The 12,870-nt window shown below is 45.4% G+C and overlaps 1 protein-coding gene across 4 annotated transcripts in view; it reads left to right on the forward strand.

The window, feature by feature from the left end:
* FRMD4B (FERM domain containing 4B) overlaps positions 1-12,870 on the forward strand; it is a 324,824-nt gene that overhangs the window by 186,859 nt on the left and 125,095 nt on the right. The window contains exon 1 of one of the 4 annotated variants that reach the window (XM_044253188.1): positions 10,813-10,904. The exons of the other annotated variants lie outside the window; for them this stretch is intronic. The gene's annotated coding sequence lies outside the window, so the exon portion shown is untranslated. Of the gene's footprint in view, positions 1-10,812; positions 10,905-12,870 lie in introns of those variants that run through there. 4 annotated transcript variants of the gene reach the window in all.

The following is a 12,870-nucleotide window of genomic DNA, read 5'->3' on the forward strand; positions in this document are numbered from 1 at the left end:
AAGGTGTGCCCTTTTCCCTTCTGCCCTATCTTGATTTAGGAAAGCAGGAAGGTCACTGACGTCTGGAAATAATTAGTGACCACTGCCATTATGGCATCATAGTCATCTGTCTGACTCCCCTCCTACCAAACAAGAATGTGCAATTATTATTTTATCCAGGAGAGCCTGACAGAGAGTAGGTGCTCAAAAAAATACTCATTCACTGTAAAGCAAACAACACCAGACGATGAATGAAGCCAGCAAAATGGACAGTGTTTAAAATTTGGTGGAAATTTGGTATTATATAATCAGAGGGAAGAAAATATAAAATTAGAATAACATCCATTTGCAGGGAAAAAAGAAAAATAGCCCTGCTGGATTCAATGAAGTTTTTAGAGTTTTTTAAAGATTATTTATTTAATTATTTGTTTGTTTATTTAGAGAGTGAAAGTGCATGAGCAGAGAGAGGGGCAGAGGGAGGGAGAGAATCTCAAGCCGACTCCCCACTGAGTGAGGAACCCCCACACAGGGCTCAAACCCAAGACCCTGAGATCACAACCTGAGCTGAAAAATCAAGAGCTGAAGGTTAACCGACCGAGCCACCCAGGTGTCCCAATGTCGTTTTTGTTAACAACTTTAACCACTGTCGTTGTGCAGAGGAAGGAGACACGTATGAATTTGAGTAGGTGGTCAATTTAATGAATTTAAGCAGAACGTCAATTAGCTGCAACATAGAAAGAATGGCATTATGATGGCCATTTATATAATTTTATATAATTTTGTTCTACAAATACTCCTGATTCCCAGCCACAATATTCATGGAAATCTGAGGGTGACTTCTGCAGGTTCCCTACCTTCCGTCCCTGCCAGCCCCACAGGATCCACTTTTCTTGTTTAAATAAATCACTTCTCTTTGATAAATCTCTTCCCTGTTCCAGTGCCTTAAACCCTTCAGGACTCAAAAGGTGTCAGTAGTTAGAATAATGGTTCCCAAGCCAGAAAACCCTGGGCTTTGATCTCCAGGGCTGTTTTAAAATTCTCTAATTTTTTAAAAGTGCATTTCTTTTCATTGACTTCAGTCTAAGAAAACGCTTTGGGGACTGGCAGTGTGAGTCCTGGGGGCAACCAGGTCCTCACTGATGGAGCACTGCAGACCCCCCAAGGCACCCCTGGATGGGAAGAGCTACGTTCTCTTTACAATTCTAATTTAACATTAACGGAAGCCTTCCCGCTATGGAATACACAAGAGGAAGCATTGTAGGCAGGACCTGCCTTGTATTTTAGAGGGTTTTTTTCCTAACTTTACTTCTGGCTGAATATTTTATAAGGGTCAGGAGACTGAGGCAGGAGAAAGCAGGAAACTCCAGTCTGGAGTCTTGGCTCTGTCTAGCTGTGTGACCATAAAGAGTTCAGACCCCTTCCTTGGGCCTCATTGGCCTCACCTGTAAAATGGGGGTATGACACTCTGGCATATTAAAATGTGTAATATTTAAAAGAATCAAAGAGAAGTGAAGGCACTTTGAAAATTCAAAGCACTCTAGACAGGCAAAATGATAATACTCCTAATTAGAACATTCAGACCAACTCTGGGGTGGCCCAAGCTACCTGTTCCTTTCTCTGCAACAGAGTACCAGGGCACAGTAGGATCTGCTCGCACTGGAACACGGCCTTCGAGGACCTCTACTCTGAGGGAGTGGGTAGCAATTGCTTGGTCTTTATTAATGAAAGGTGTAGTAATACCACTAAAAGCTGCATGGACTCTGCAAAGCGTTTTATGCATATTGGCTTATGTGACCACCACCACCCCCACCCCCAGGGCCTGGGAAGTGGGTGCTATTGTTATTCCCATTTCCAGATGGGGAAAACAAGGCTGAAGAGAAGCGAGGTGACCCGAATAAGGCCACACAGGAACTGAAGAGCCGAGCTGGGGCCTGAACCCTGGTCTGTCTGACCCCAGAGCCTGTACTCTTGACCTTCGCACTTCTGGAATAATACGCAGTACTAGCTGCTTCTTACGGAATGCTTACAGGGCACAATGCAAAAATATTCCCAGAGAATTTCCAGGGAGTGTAAGGGACTTGCTGGAAGTTTCCAGCTAGTTAGAGGCAGAGTCAGGTGGAGACATCATATCCGTCTGAATTCTGAAGGGCTGATCCCCCACCAACTCCTGGCACCAGGTGTGATCACCCCCCACTGCCTCGACTATGATTGAAAAGGCTCTAGGAATTCCAGCATTTAATGATTTCCCAGTGAGTTTGCACAAGCCACCATCCAGGCGACTCTTACCAGAAGCGCCCATGCTTTTTTTTTTTTTTTTTTTTAATGACCCAGCCACTCACCGCCTTCAGAAAGATTATTCCAGAACAGCAAGTCCAAGAAGCAATGCTGAGGCAGGGCCACAGGGGAAAATATTTGGTTCCCTGGAGACAGCTGTGCATGCTGGTGAGAGAGATTTCCTCTCACAAGACTTGTCCGTTCTGCAGGAGGCAGAGCGGAACCGAGATTGAAACAGAGCGGCTGTACAAGTTGGGGGAAACTTGCCGACAGAGCATAATGACACGTGCTCAGTTCTGCTTGTGAATGAAAAAGCTGGAACCATCTTTCACCTGTGCTTTAAGGTCACCGTGGCCGCCAGCAGCAGGAAGAAGAATTCTAGTGCTTTGAGATATTCCAGAAGGATAGCAAGATAGCAACACAGCTGGTTGGGATCCGGCAGTTAAGAGGCAAAGGAGTCACTCATTGGCCAGCGAGACCTTGACAGAAAGAGAGAGAAAACTCAGAAGCGGAGCAGCAGATGGAAATAAAGGGAAATTGATTCATTCCACACATATTTAGTAAGCCCCACGACGGGCTGGGCACTGGTATAGGGGCTAGGACGGCAGCAGTAAGTGAAACTTGTATTCCAGGGGCAAAAGAAGCCAGAAAAGCAAATGACAATGAACGTGTTGACAGGCTCAGTGCTCTGTGGGCAGGTATCAGGAGTCCCACTGTCAGGATGTGACAAGTAAGTCTTAGAAAAGTGGGCTGAGCTCTCGAAGCGATTCTGTCTGAAGCCGAAGACTGTGGTTCCGTCTTCACCCGGTGTCTCGGCGGCTTCAGCATCCAGACACGGTGCCCTGTACCTCATCCTTTCTCTGAGCCCTCTCTCTCAGGCTTCTAGAGGGTGTGCTGGCACACCTTTCCTCAGCGGCTCTCTGGGGAAAAGGGCACGGAGGGGTGGCACTTGCCAGTTTCTGTGGTGTGAAGACCCTCACCTTGGCCGATCTCCTGTGACCACCATAACCTCCTTGATTGGGAAGAGGTGAACACTGCTGTCATACCAACTCAGTAGACATAAATAACCTCAAGAGCAAAGAGAACAGTAAAACATAGCCAAATAACTGGAAATGATGACTTTTGAGGGTTTATTATCTGTAATCTTTTTTTTAAGATTTTATTTATGTATTGGACAGAGAGAGACAGTGAGAGCAGGAATACCAGCAAGGGGAACAGCAGAGGGAGAGGGAGAAGCAGGCTTCCCACTAAGTAGGGAGCCAGATGTGGGGCTCGATCCTAGGACCCTGAGACCATGATCTGAACCGAAGGCAGATGCTTAATGACTGAGCCACCCAGGTGCACCTGTAATTTTTTTTTTTATGTAAGCTCCAGAGCCAACGTGGGGCTTGAACTGATGATCCCGAGATCAAGAGTCACCTGCTCCACCAACTGACCTAGCCAGACGTGCCTTATTACCTGTATCTTAATGTAATTATTTCATTACTAAATTATTTTTTCATTCTATTTCTTCATTCTATTCTTGTTACTTCATTATTTAATTTGTAAGTTTATATACTGTAATTTTTATAATGTTATTTTCAGTTTTTTTTTTTAAGATTTTATTTATTTGACAGAGAGAGAGAGATCACAAGTAGGCAGAGAGAGAGGGGGAAGCAGGCTCCCCGCAGAGCAAAGAGCCCAATGTGGGGCTTGATCCTAGGACCCTAAGATCATGACCCGAGCCGAAGGCAGAGGCTTTAACCCACTGAGCCAACCAGGCGCCCAGTTTATATACTGTAATTTTTAATATTGGGTGGTGCTTCACAACCAGCTTGAAAAGGGGGCAGTAGACTCTTAGGATATGTGGAGAGTCGCCATTCTCTCTCTCAAAGGATTCCTTTCCTCTCGTTGTGTTTTCTGATTCTGGCCCAGAAATTGTTCGGGGCTCCTTTTTTGTATTTCCTTTGTCTCCTTGACCTGTGGCCTTCCAGGTTTTTTTGTTTTGTTTTATTTTAATCTCCGACACCTATATTAGCTTCAAAAACAGACGTCATCTCATGTGATCAACGTTGCCTGCATTAAGTGACCAAAAAGTTTCTTTATGAACTATTAGAAACCTGTAGGTTGAGAAGGGGGTGTTTCTACTCTGATGATAAAATGAGTCCTGGACATTTAGGATTAAGAAATTTTCTGTATTGTCTTCGGTGTGCTTGACGTTTCCGTTTTCACAGTTTGGTAATGCTTTTCTAAATTCCCTACTCAAATGTGGCATTTCTACCAATCCATCTAGGGCTCTGGACCTAATACAATCCGTTTATAATATGTAGAAACTTCCAAAGGACTGATTTCAGCCTCTACTTGTACTTGGACCACAAAGAACAAAGAGACTTTGAAAAGCATAAACCAGAGACTTTTTTAGAGGCATTAATGAAAAATGGAAACGTGAAAACTCTGACAATGAATGTGTACCCTGAAACAAATGTAAAGTTGATTTTGGTTTTCTAATTAATTTCTGTTCAGTTTTAGGTTTCCAGGGCAATATATGTGATTTATGTGCCCCGTGGATGGCTTACATTCAGCCCAGATTTCCAAATGTGCTGTACAGAGAATAAACAGTACCTAGAATATCTTTCAGTTACAAGGACGGCAGTTTATTTTTAAAATCCTTTCACCCGAGCGGTGCTTGTCTTAACTTTCAAGTTTTTGAAAGACGCAGTCCTCTTGCTCATTCCTACAGGCTGTTTTTCACGGGATAAGAGAAAACTGACAGTTGGCAAAGCAAAAAGTTTCCAAACCACAGGAGTGTCTGCTACTTGCGTAATCACCAAAGCCAAAATTTCCATTTTCTACAAGCTGACAGGAGGGCTTCATTTCTGTCAGCCTGAGCTGCAGACAAGAACTGAACTCCCCCCGCGAACCAGGAGCCGTGCTCCTGGCTTTTCTTGGTTACACTTGGTGACTTTTCCTGTTTATAATATCTGTGTCCTCCCATTTTTTTTCTTTTTCTTTTTCAACTCGATACTGTACCCTGACGTCTAAAAATACAGCCTAACAACTGGTTTTAAGCAAGGAGGATGTTTCTTTCTGGAAAAGAATGGCAGATATATCCTGCGTGGTTTTTTGAAAATAAACATTTGAGGGACGCCTGGGTGGCTCCGTCATTAAGCATCTGCCTTCGGCTCAGGTCATGATCCCAGGGTCCTGGGATCGAGTCCGACATCGGGCTCCCTGCTCAGTGGAGAGCCTGTTTCCGCCTCTCCCTCTCTCTCTGCCTCTCCCTACTGCTCATGCACATGCTCTCTCTTTGTGTCAAATAAATAAATAAAATCTTAAAAAAAAAAAAGAATTCAGTAGATAAGATGTAGGTCAAAGCACATGACACAGAGCAGGTCAGCATATTTAATTCTACTTCATGCTGCAGAGAACATAAGTAGCCAGCCCAAGATACAACCTGGTCGCAGTCAGAGAAAGACAAAGAATTTATAAGCATTTCCCCAGCTGGGTATACAGCACAGTTAAAAATGGCAGTTTTTGAGTTAGTCTGTTGATTATCATGGAGAAATCGGAACGGCTTTAATCCTTATCTCTCGGGTTAACCACTCTGTCCAGGGTTTAACGGGTAGATCAGGTTTTTTTTAAGTTTTTATTTATTTATTTGACAAGCAAAGATCACAAGTAGGTAAAGAGGCAGGCAGAGAGAGAGAGGGGGAAGCAGACTCCCCGCCAAGTAGGGAGCCCGATGCGGAGCTCGATCCCAGGACCCTGAGACCATGACCTGAGATCATGACCGGAGGCTTAACCCACTGAGCCACCCAGGCGCCCCAGATAGATCTATTTTCAACTCAAATGTGACAACTTGTCCTCTTAATAATCCAGGAGAACTTTTTCCTGGAATAATCATTTAACCAACTTAAAAGCACCACTGACAGTTAACATCATAGCACTGAGCAGCTCCCGAGCATTTCCACCGATCCTCATGCTCCGTGCATGAGGGTAGGAGAAAAGCCAACAGTGCACGCCAAGCACGGAACACAGACTCTAACACCTGATCTATAACCAATAAGGAGAGTGTATGACCGGTGATATGATTATCGTCTGTACATTTGAGGTACATTTTAGGTTCAATCCATATTAATACAAGAGACAAACGAAGCTAAATAAGATTGATTTTTAGCGTTCTCATTTCACAGGGGCAGAAACTGAGATTTAGAGAGCTACCGCAAAATCAATGCAAACTCTTAGTTAAACAGAAGAGCTGGGGCACAACCCAGGCCTCCCAATTCTTTTTTTGTAGATTTTATTTATTTATTTTAGAGAGAGAGAGAGGAAGTGAATGCGAGCAGAGGAAGGGGAAGAGAAAGAAGGAGAAAGAGAATCTTCAAATGGCCCGTGCTAAGCATAGAGCCCAACTAGGGCTCAATCTCATGACTCTGAGATCACGACCTGAGCCGAAACCAAGAGTCGGACACTTAACCGACTGAGACACCCAGGGCCCACCCCCACCCACCCCAGGCCTCCTGATTCTAAATCTTGGCACACCTCTCGGGCACAGAATTGGTGTTTCCCACTGGCCTTCAGCTCCAGACTTAAAAAGGGAGTTTTGCTTCTTTTCTTCTTCTCTTTCTTCCTTTGAAACCTGCCCTTCCTTTTCACTGGCCTTAAGAGATCAGGCTATAATCTGATAAGCAATCATTTTTTATGAGAATGTCCTCCCCAGGGAGTGTCTGCCAAAGCTGACCGAAATTCCCAGCCAAGTTGTTGCCGGAGCGGCAGGAGTGGCTGTCCGCAGTCCGCCTTTCTTATTTGCTTTTTTCCGGCTTCTGCCAAGAAGGAGCTCGCACTTGAATGCTAACATCCAGAAAACATGGTTATCCCTCCCATCTGTATTGGGAGCCCCTTCTCCAGAGCCAATAGGCCAGAAGAAGTTCTCTCTATCAATTTCCTAATTTCTCACACCTCCTGGGCGAGACGTGAGTTTCACGGGGGCTCAGAACTCAAGTCCATTGCCAATTGAGGTTTTCAGAGCCTTCGTGATTGTCCGAGAATATTTCATTGTTAATCATTTATTTTCTTCTCCTTACCTCTAGAGCAGGTGTTCTCAGCCTGAGACGATTTTGTCCAAGAGACACTGGGCAATGTCTGGAGACCTGCGTGGTTGTCACCAGCAGGTGGGAGCTGTTACTGGTATCTTGTAGGGAGAGGTTAGGGCGGCTGCTGAGCATCCGACAGTGAACAGCAAGGAGGTATGGGCCACAAATACTGGTGCCAACGCCGAGATACCCGGCTCATAGCAAGCCTTGCCGATGCGTGTTACTACCCAGAGCAGGGCTTGCATTTGGAAAGTGCTCGGCGAATCCTGGTGGATCAAGTGAGTGAAAACGTGTTTCAGAGCTTTCCCACGCTGAGTTCATGGCCCTGTGTTCCAGACTGCATCTTAAGCCCAGACGATTGTAGAGTCCGATCCAGGAGGCCACATACCAGATCAATGTCATCCAACGTCCAGAATGTTCACATAAGCATGACAGCCTGCAGCCCAAGAGATGGGGATTAATTCTAATCTGCTGTCCAGTGAAAATCAATAGCGAATGTATAGACGCTGCTTTTAGCCCCTGCCCATGTTTCTTCAGGGCGGCGCCGGGAGGTAGCCAAGGAATGGGGATTGCAAAAACCCTGCTCCTTTCCCGGCCTTGCTGCCACGCCGTGACCTGAACCCAGAAACTCTGGTCTTGTGAATCTGGAGGAGACTTTTCCAGAACAGTGTCTTACCTGGTGGTCAGGCTCATATGAGAAATGCCTAAGCTGCCTGTTTGACTGTGTCAGACCTCGTAGACTGGAAATGCTTTAGAACAGAATACAATACAGCAGTGAAAGGCACGGACTCCGAAGTCACGGTGTCTGTGTTTCCACTCTTCGGTATCTCCTCCTCACTCTGTGGCATTGCAGGGTGGCGTCTGCCGTTTACCTTCTCTGAACCTCGACTTCTCGTCCACAGAATGGAGCTAGTATTGGAATCCGCCTCCCAGGCTTGGTAGGAACATGAATTGAGGGGCACCCATGCTCTGTTGGTGGAGTGTGCGACTCTTGATCTCTGGGTGATGAGTTCGAACCCCACGTTGGGAGTAGAAACTACAAAAAGAATAAAAATAAAAATAATGCAAAATAATAGAAAATGAATTTAAAAAGCCTGTGTAGGGGTGCCTGGGTGGCTCAGTCAGTTAAGTCTCTGCCTTCGGCTCAGGTCATGAGCCCGGGGTCCTGGGATCAAGTCCTGCATTCGGCTTCCTGCTCAGCAGGGAGTCGGTTTCTCCCTCCCCCTCTACCCCTCCTCCCACTCATGTTCGCTCTTGCTCACTCTCTCAAATAAGTAAATAAAATCTTTAAAAAAAAAAAAAAAACAGCCCATGTAAATAAAAGAAAGGGCTTAGAATAGTGCCAGGCACACAGTCACTGGCCATTAATTATTGTTAACTTTTTTTTCCCCTAAGTCAGATTACTCAAGTTACTCAATTTAGTCTTTGGGAAATGGAATTCTCCCCTTCTTTCTCATTCTCCCACACCAGCACATTTTCCTTTCTTCCTGTCCTTCTTTTAGGCCACCTGCCTCTCTTTCACTGTCTCTTCTTTGTCCTCCACGCCCAGTGAACCTGAGAGAGACACACAAGAGGCCTACTTTTGTGCAGCTCATGGAACCTGAGAGTTCACCCCAGGTCATAGCAACACGACCTATGACAAGTGACCTAACCTCTTGACACTTCAGTTTCGTCATCTACAAAATCTAAAGAGTAACCCTTCTTACCTCGTAGGGATATCAGTAGCGTGAGAAAAGGTACTGCCTGGGTGCTATGTGACATCCAGTGGTTATAGAAGCTAGGAGAATCGTTCATTGATACGGGAAAAAGAGGCTCCCAAAGACAGCACGTTGGGAGGGTAGGCACCATCTTGGAACAACTCGAGGGAAAACCACAGCTGACTCCGTGTGGAGACATCTGTGTCAGTCTAGGCCATGCTCTGAACGGGGGTGTCAATAGCTCATATTCAGTTAACACCCAGAGATGATATAAAGGAGCCCTATTCAGCCGGGGTTGACATCATTTGGGTGAAATCTAAAACTCCGTCCACTCAATAGATCCCAAAGTCAGAACGTCCTAGATACGCCCTTCTACCTCTCTCCGGTTCCTCTAGAATCTCTCATCTGATGAGGAGTCTAATAACACGCCTTGTTGTCAGGGTGGAAAGCTTGTTTGCTGGGTAGGAGCCTGTCAGGACCAAGGCTCAGGAAGTGTTTTGGAGCATCCTCACTTTACCTTACTTATGCTGTGTAAATGGAAATCATTAGTGAATGTATTTCATTGTTGACTGTCTCTAGGTTCTGAGCAGTTAGGACTGTCCTTCCCTCAGCAGATTCTTACTTACCACACACAGTCTTACCCTGTGCCAGGCCCTGTTCTAGGTCCTGGGAAATACAGTGGTGAACAAATCAATCAGGGTCTCTCTCATGAAATCTACATACTGATGGTGAAAGGGAGAGACTGATATAAACAAAAACAAGGCGAACAAACAAAAAAATAGTAGCAATGAAGAAAAGAAAGCAGCATGACGAGGGAGAGTATCCAGTCCCCACTGTATTTTGAGGACAGGCCTCTTGGAAACAGCAGCATTTAATTTAGGATCTGAAAGATGTAAAAGCACCCAATCATGCAATGACCTGGGGAACATTCCAGAGGGAACAGCATGTGCAAAATTTCAAAGGAAGAACAAGCTTTTATTTTGAGGAAGAAAGGGAGGGCCCGTGTGGCTGGTATGTTAAAGCCAAGGCAGATGGGTTGGAATTAAAATTAGAGAGGGTTACGTGGACACCCTCGGCAAGGGAAGGAGTTAGATTTTCCTGAGGTTCACATGAGAAGCCGTGTGGCAATTTTAAGAAGGAAAGGGAAGGGATTTCATCTGTATTTTAGAGATGCTGCTCACACAGCCACGTGGAGGAGATGGGATCCTCAGGGGACTCAAAAGCATGAAGCCCAGCTAGAGAGCTGGTTTTGCACACATCGCGGCAAGGGATGATGGGAATTGGACTCTGGACGGGCTTCCCCATAAAAAAATCCTAAGGAGTCATTTTGATGAGGCAGCTCTCTCATGCTAGGCTTTCAGAAAAGGTCAAAAGGGAACAAGAGAGAAGAAAGGAAAGAGGAAAGAAAAAAAAAAGCAGCCTGCTGCTTCCTTTGCCAAGCTTTCATATTTCCTTGTTCCAAAGAACTACTAAAGCAAAACCAAAGAACGCTGAGGTTCTGGTCTTTTTCTGTAGTTGTTATTTCCTGTTGCTTTTTAAGCTGACCCTGGTCATTATGAATGGTCCCACACTGCCCTGTGTGGACTAGCCTTTGAGTTTCTTACCAAGTCGGCCTCGTCTCTCCTCTCCTAAATCGGGTAGTGGGATTGGGTGTTTGGGGTGGGGTGTTTTCGCACAGACTTGAACCCCGCTGTGGGTTACACGTCAGGATGCTCCGTGAAGCCAGAGGTCTGGCCTGTGGCCGATTCTCACTTCCAACTCTGCCCTTCCTCATTTGACCAGTGACCAGATGGACAAGGTCCTTCCACCAGCGCCCAGTGCTTAGCGTCTGAGGACCCACTCTGCCAGCGGGGAAGGAAGCGCAGGGCAGCCACAGACTGAGGTGGGAGTTTTAATCCAACCTGCACAGTGTTAACCTCTGTGTCCCTGGGGTTAAATGGAGGAGGAGGTGGCAGGAAGGGATTCAGGTTTGGTTGGGGTAAAGCGAAACTTTACAAAGAGATGATTTTTTTTAAATATGTTTTCTGTTCCGTGTGAGACATTGCTGCCCCGGGGGTCGGGTCACACCTGAGACTGTTCGGACAGTCTCTGTGGGGTCTGAGCGGTTCTGTCTGTGTTACATCATTTCACACAGACTGGAGAAAGAGCATGGCCCACTGTCCTGCGTTTGCTTATGAAAAGAAACATGTACTTGCTTTGAGACTTCTTAAATGAAATATCGTGGCCTAACTTGGCAAATTAGTTTCTGTCTGGCATTCGGGGACTGAAGAGCTTATAAGAAAGTACAGACTTGGGGCACCTGGGTGGCTCAGTTGTTAAGCATCTGCCTTCAGCTCAGGTCATGATCCCAGGGTCTTGGGATCAAGCCCCATATCGGGCTCCCCGCTCCGAGGGAAGCCTGCTTCTTGATCTCCCACTCCCCCTGCTTGTGTTCCTTCTCTTGCTGTGTCTTCTATCAAATAAATAAATAACATCTTTAAAAAAAAAAAAGGAAGAAGAAGAAAGTATGGACTCTTAAATCTTAAGGCAATTTGTTAATCAAAAGAGAGAGAGAAGACACTTTTTTTTTTAAGATTTTATTTATTTATTTGACAGAGAGAAATCACAAGTAGATGGAGAGGCAGGCAGAGAGAGAGAGAGGGAAGCAGGCTCCCCGCTGAGCAGAGAGCCCGATGCGGGGCTCGATCCCAGGACCCTGAGATCATGACCTGAGCCGAAGGCAGCGGCTTAACCCACTGAGTGTAATGAGGTGGTGAAGAACACAGACTCAGGAGCTAGTCTGCCAGCTCCTAGAAGCTGAAATCCCAGCTCTACGCCTTACTAGCCGTGTGACCTTGGGCATGTTACTTGGCCTCTCTGTGCTTTGGTTTCCTCAGTGGAAAGTGAAGATGATAGAGCTGTTTACCTCATGGCATTAAATGAGTTGCTACATATTCAATACATTGAACATGCTTCAATAAAATTTGTTTTTGTTATATTTTAAGAGAATTATGTATTTATAGATAGAATCATTGTCATCCATGAATAGTTCCCTTTAAATATAACTCCTGTTGTTGAAATTAGGAGAGAAAGCATGAGTGGGAGTCATGTTTTAAATTAAATTAAAAATGCCTGGGTTTTTTTCCCCTTTTTGTTGTTACAGTATTTTTTTTTAATTAAAAAAAATCAGCCTGTTGCAAGCAACAGCATGTGAATAAGATGGTATCTCTTCGCCAAGTGACCTTGTGCAGAGCACTTGTGCTCCAGCCTGGAAGTCAGAACCCTGAGTTTTAATTCCAGGTCTCACTTTAACTAGCTGAGTGGCAATGGACACGTCCATTCCTTCATTGCCCCATATCCCAAGTAAGCGGTGGTTATTAAATGCCTTCTAAGGATTTTTTTTTTAAAGATTTTATTTATTTATTCGACAGACAGAGATCATAAGTAGGCAGAGAGGCAGGCAGAGACAGAGGAGGAAGCAGGCTCCCCGCTGAACAGAGAGCCCGATGCGGGACTCCCAGGAGCCTGGGATCATGACCTGAGCCGAAGGCAGAGGCTTTAACCCACTGAGCCACCCAGACACCCCTCTAAGGCTCTTTCTATGTACAACTTCTAAATTCTAACTACCCCTAGTCAGCCTACATGACTTTTCATGCCTGCTTTCAAATGTTTTGTTTTCCCTCTTTCTACTCACCCATCCAATCCGTTGAAAATAGGCTGCATGAGAAGGCCCTCCCACAATTTGTCACCGTAGGGTGAAGGGAATAGCAGGTGTACAGCTAAGTGGTTAAGAGCTTGGGCTCTGGGTTCGAGTCCAGTTCTGCCCTTTATAAATCTTGTTACGTACAATCTCTCTAACGTCATTCACC

This window comes from Neovison vison, chromosome 6 (genome assembly GCF_020171115.1).
Source record: "Neovison vison isolate M4711 chromosome 6, ASM_NN_V1, whole genome shotgun sequence".
Classification (NCBI taxonomy): Eukaryota; Metazoa; Chordata; class Mammalia; order Carnivora; family Mustelidae; genus Neogale; species Neogale vison.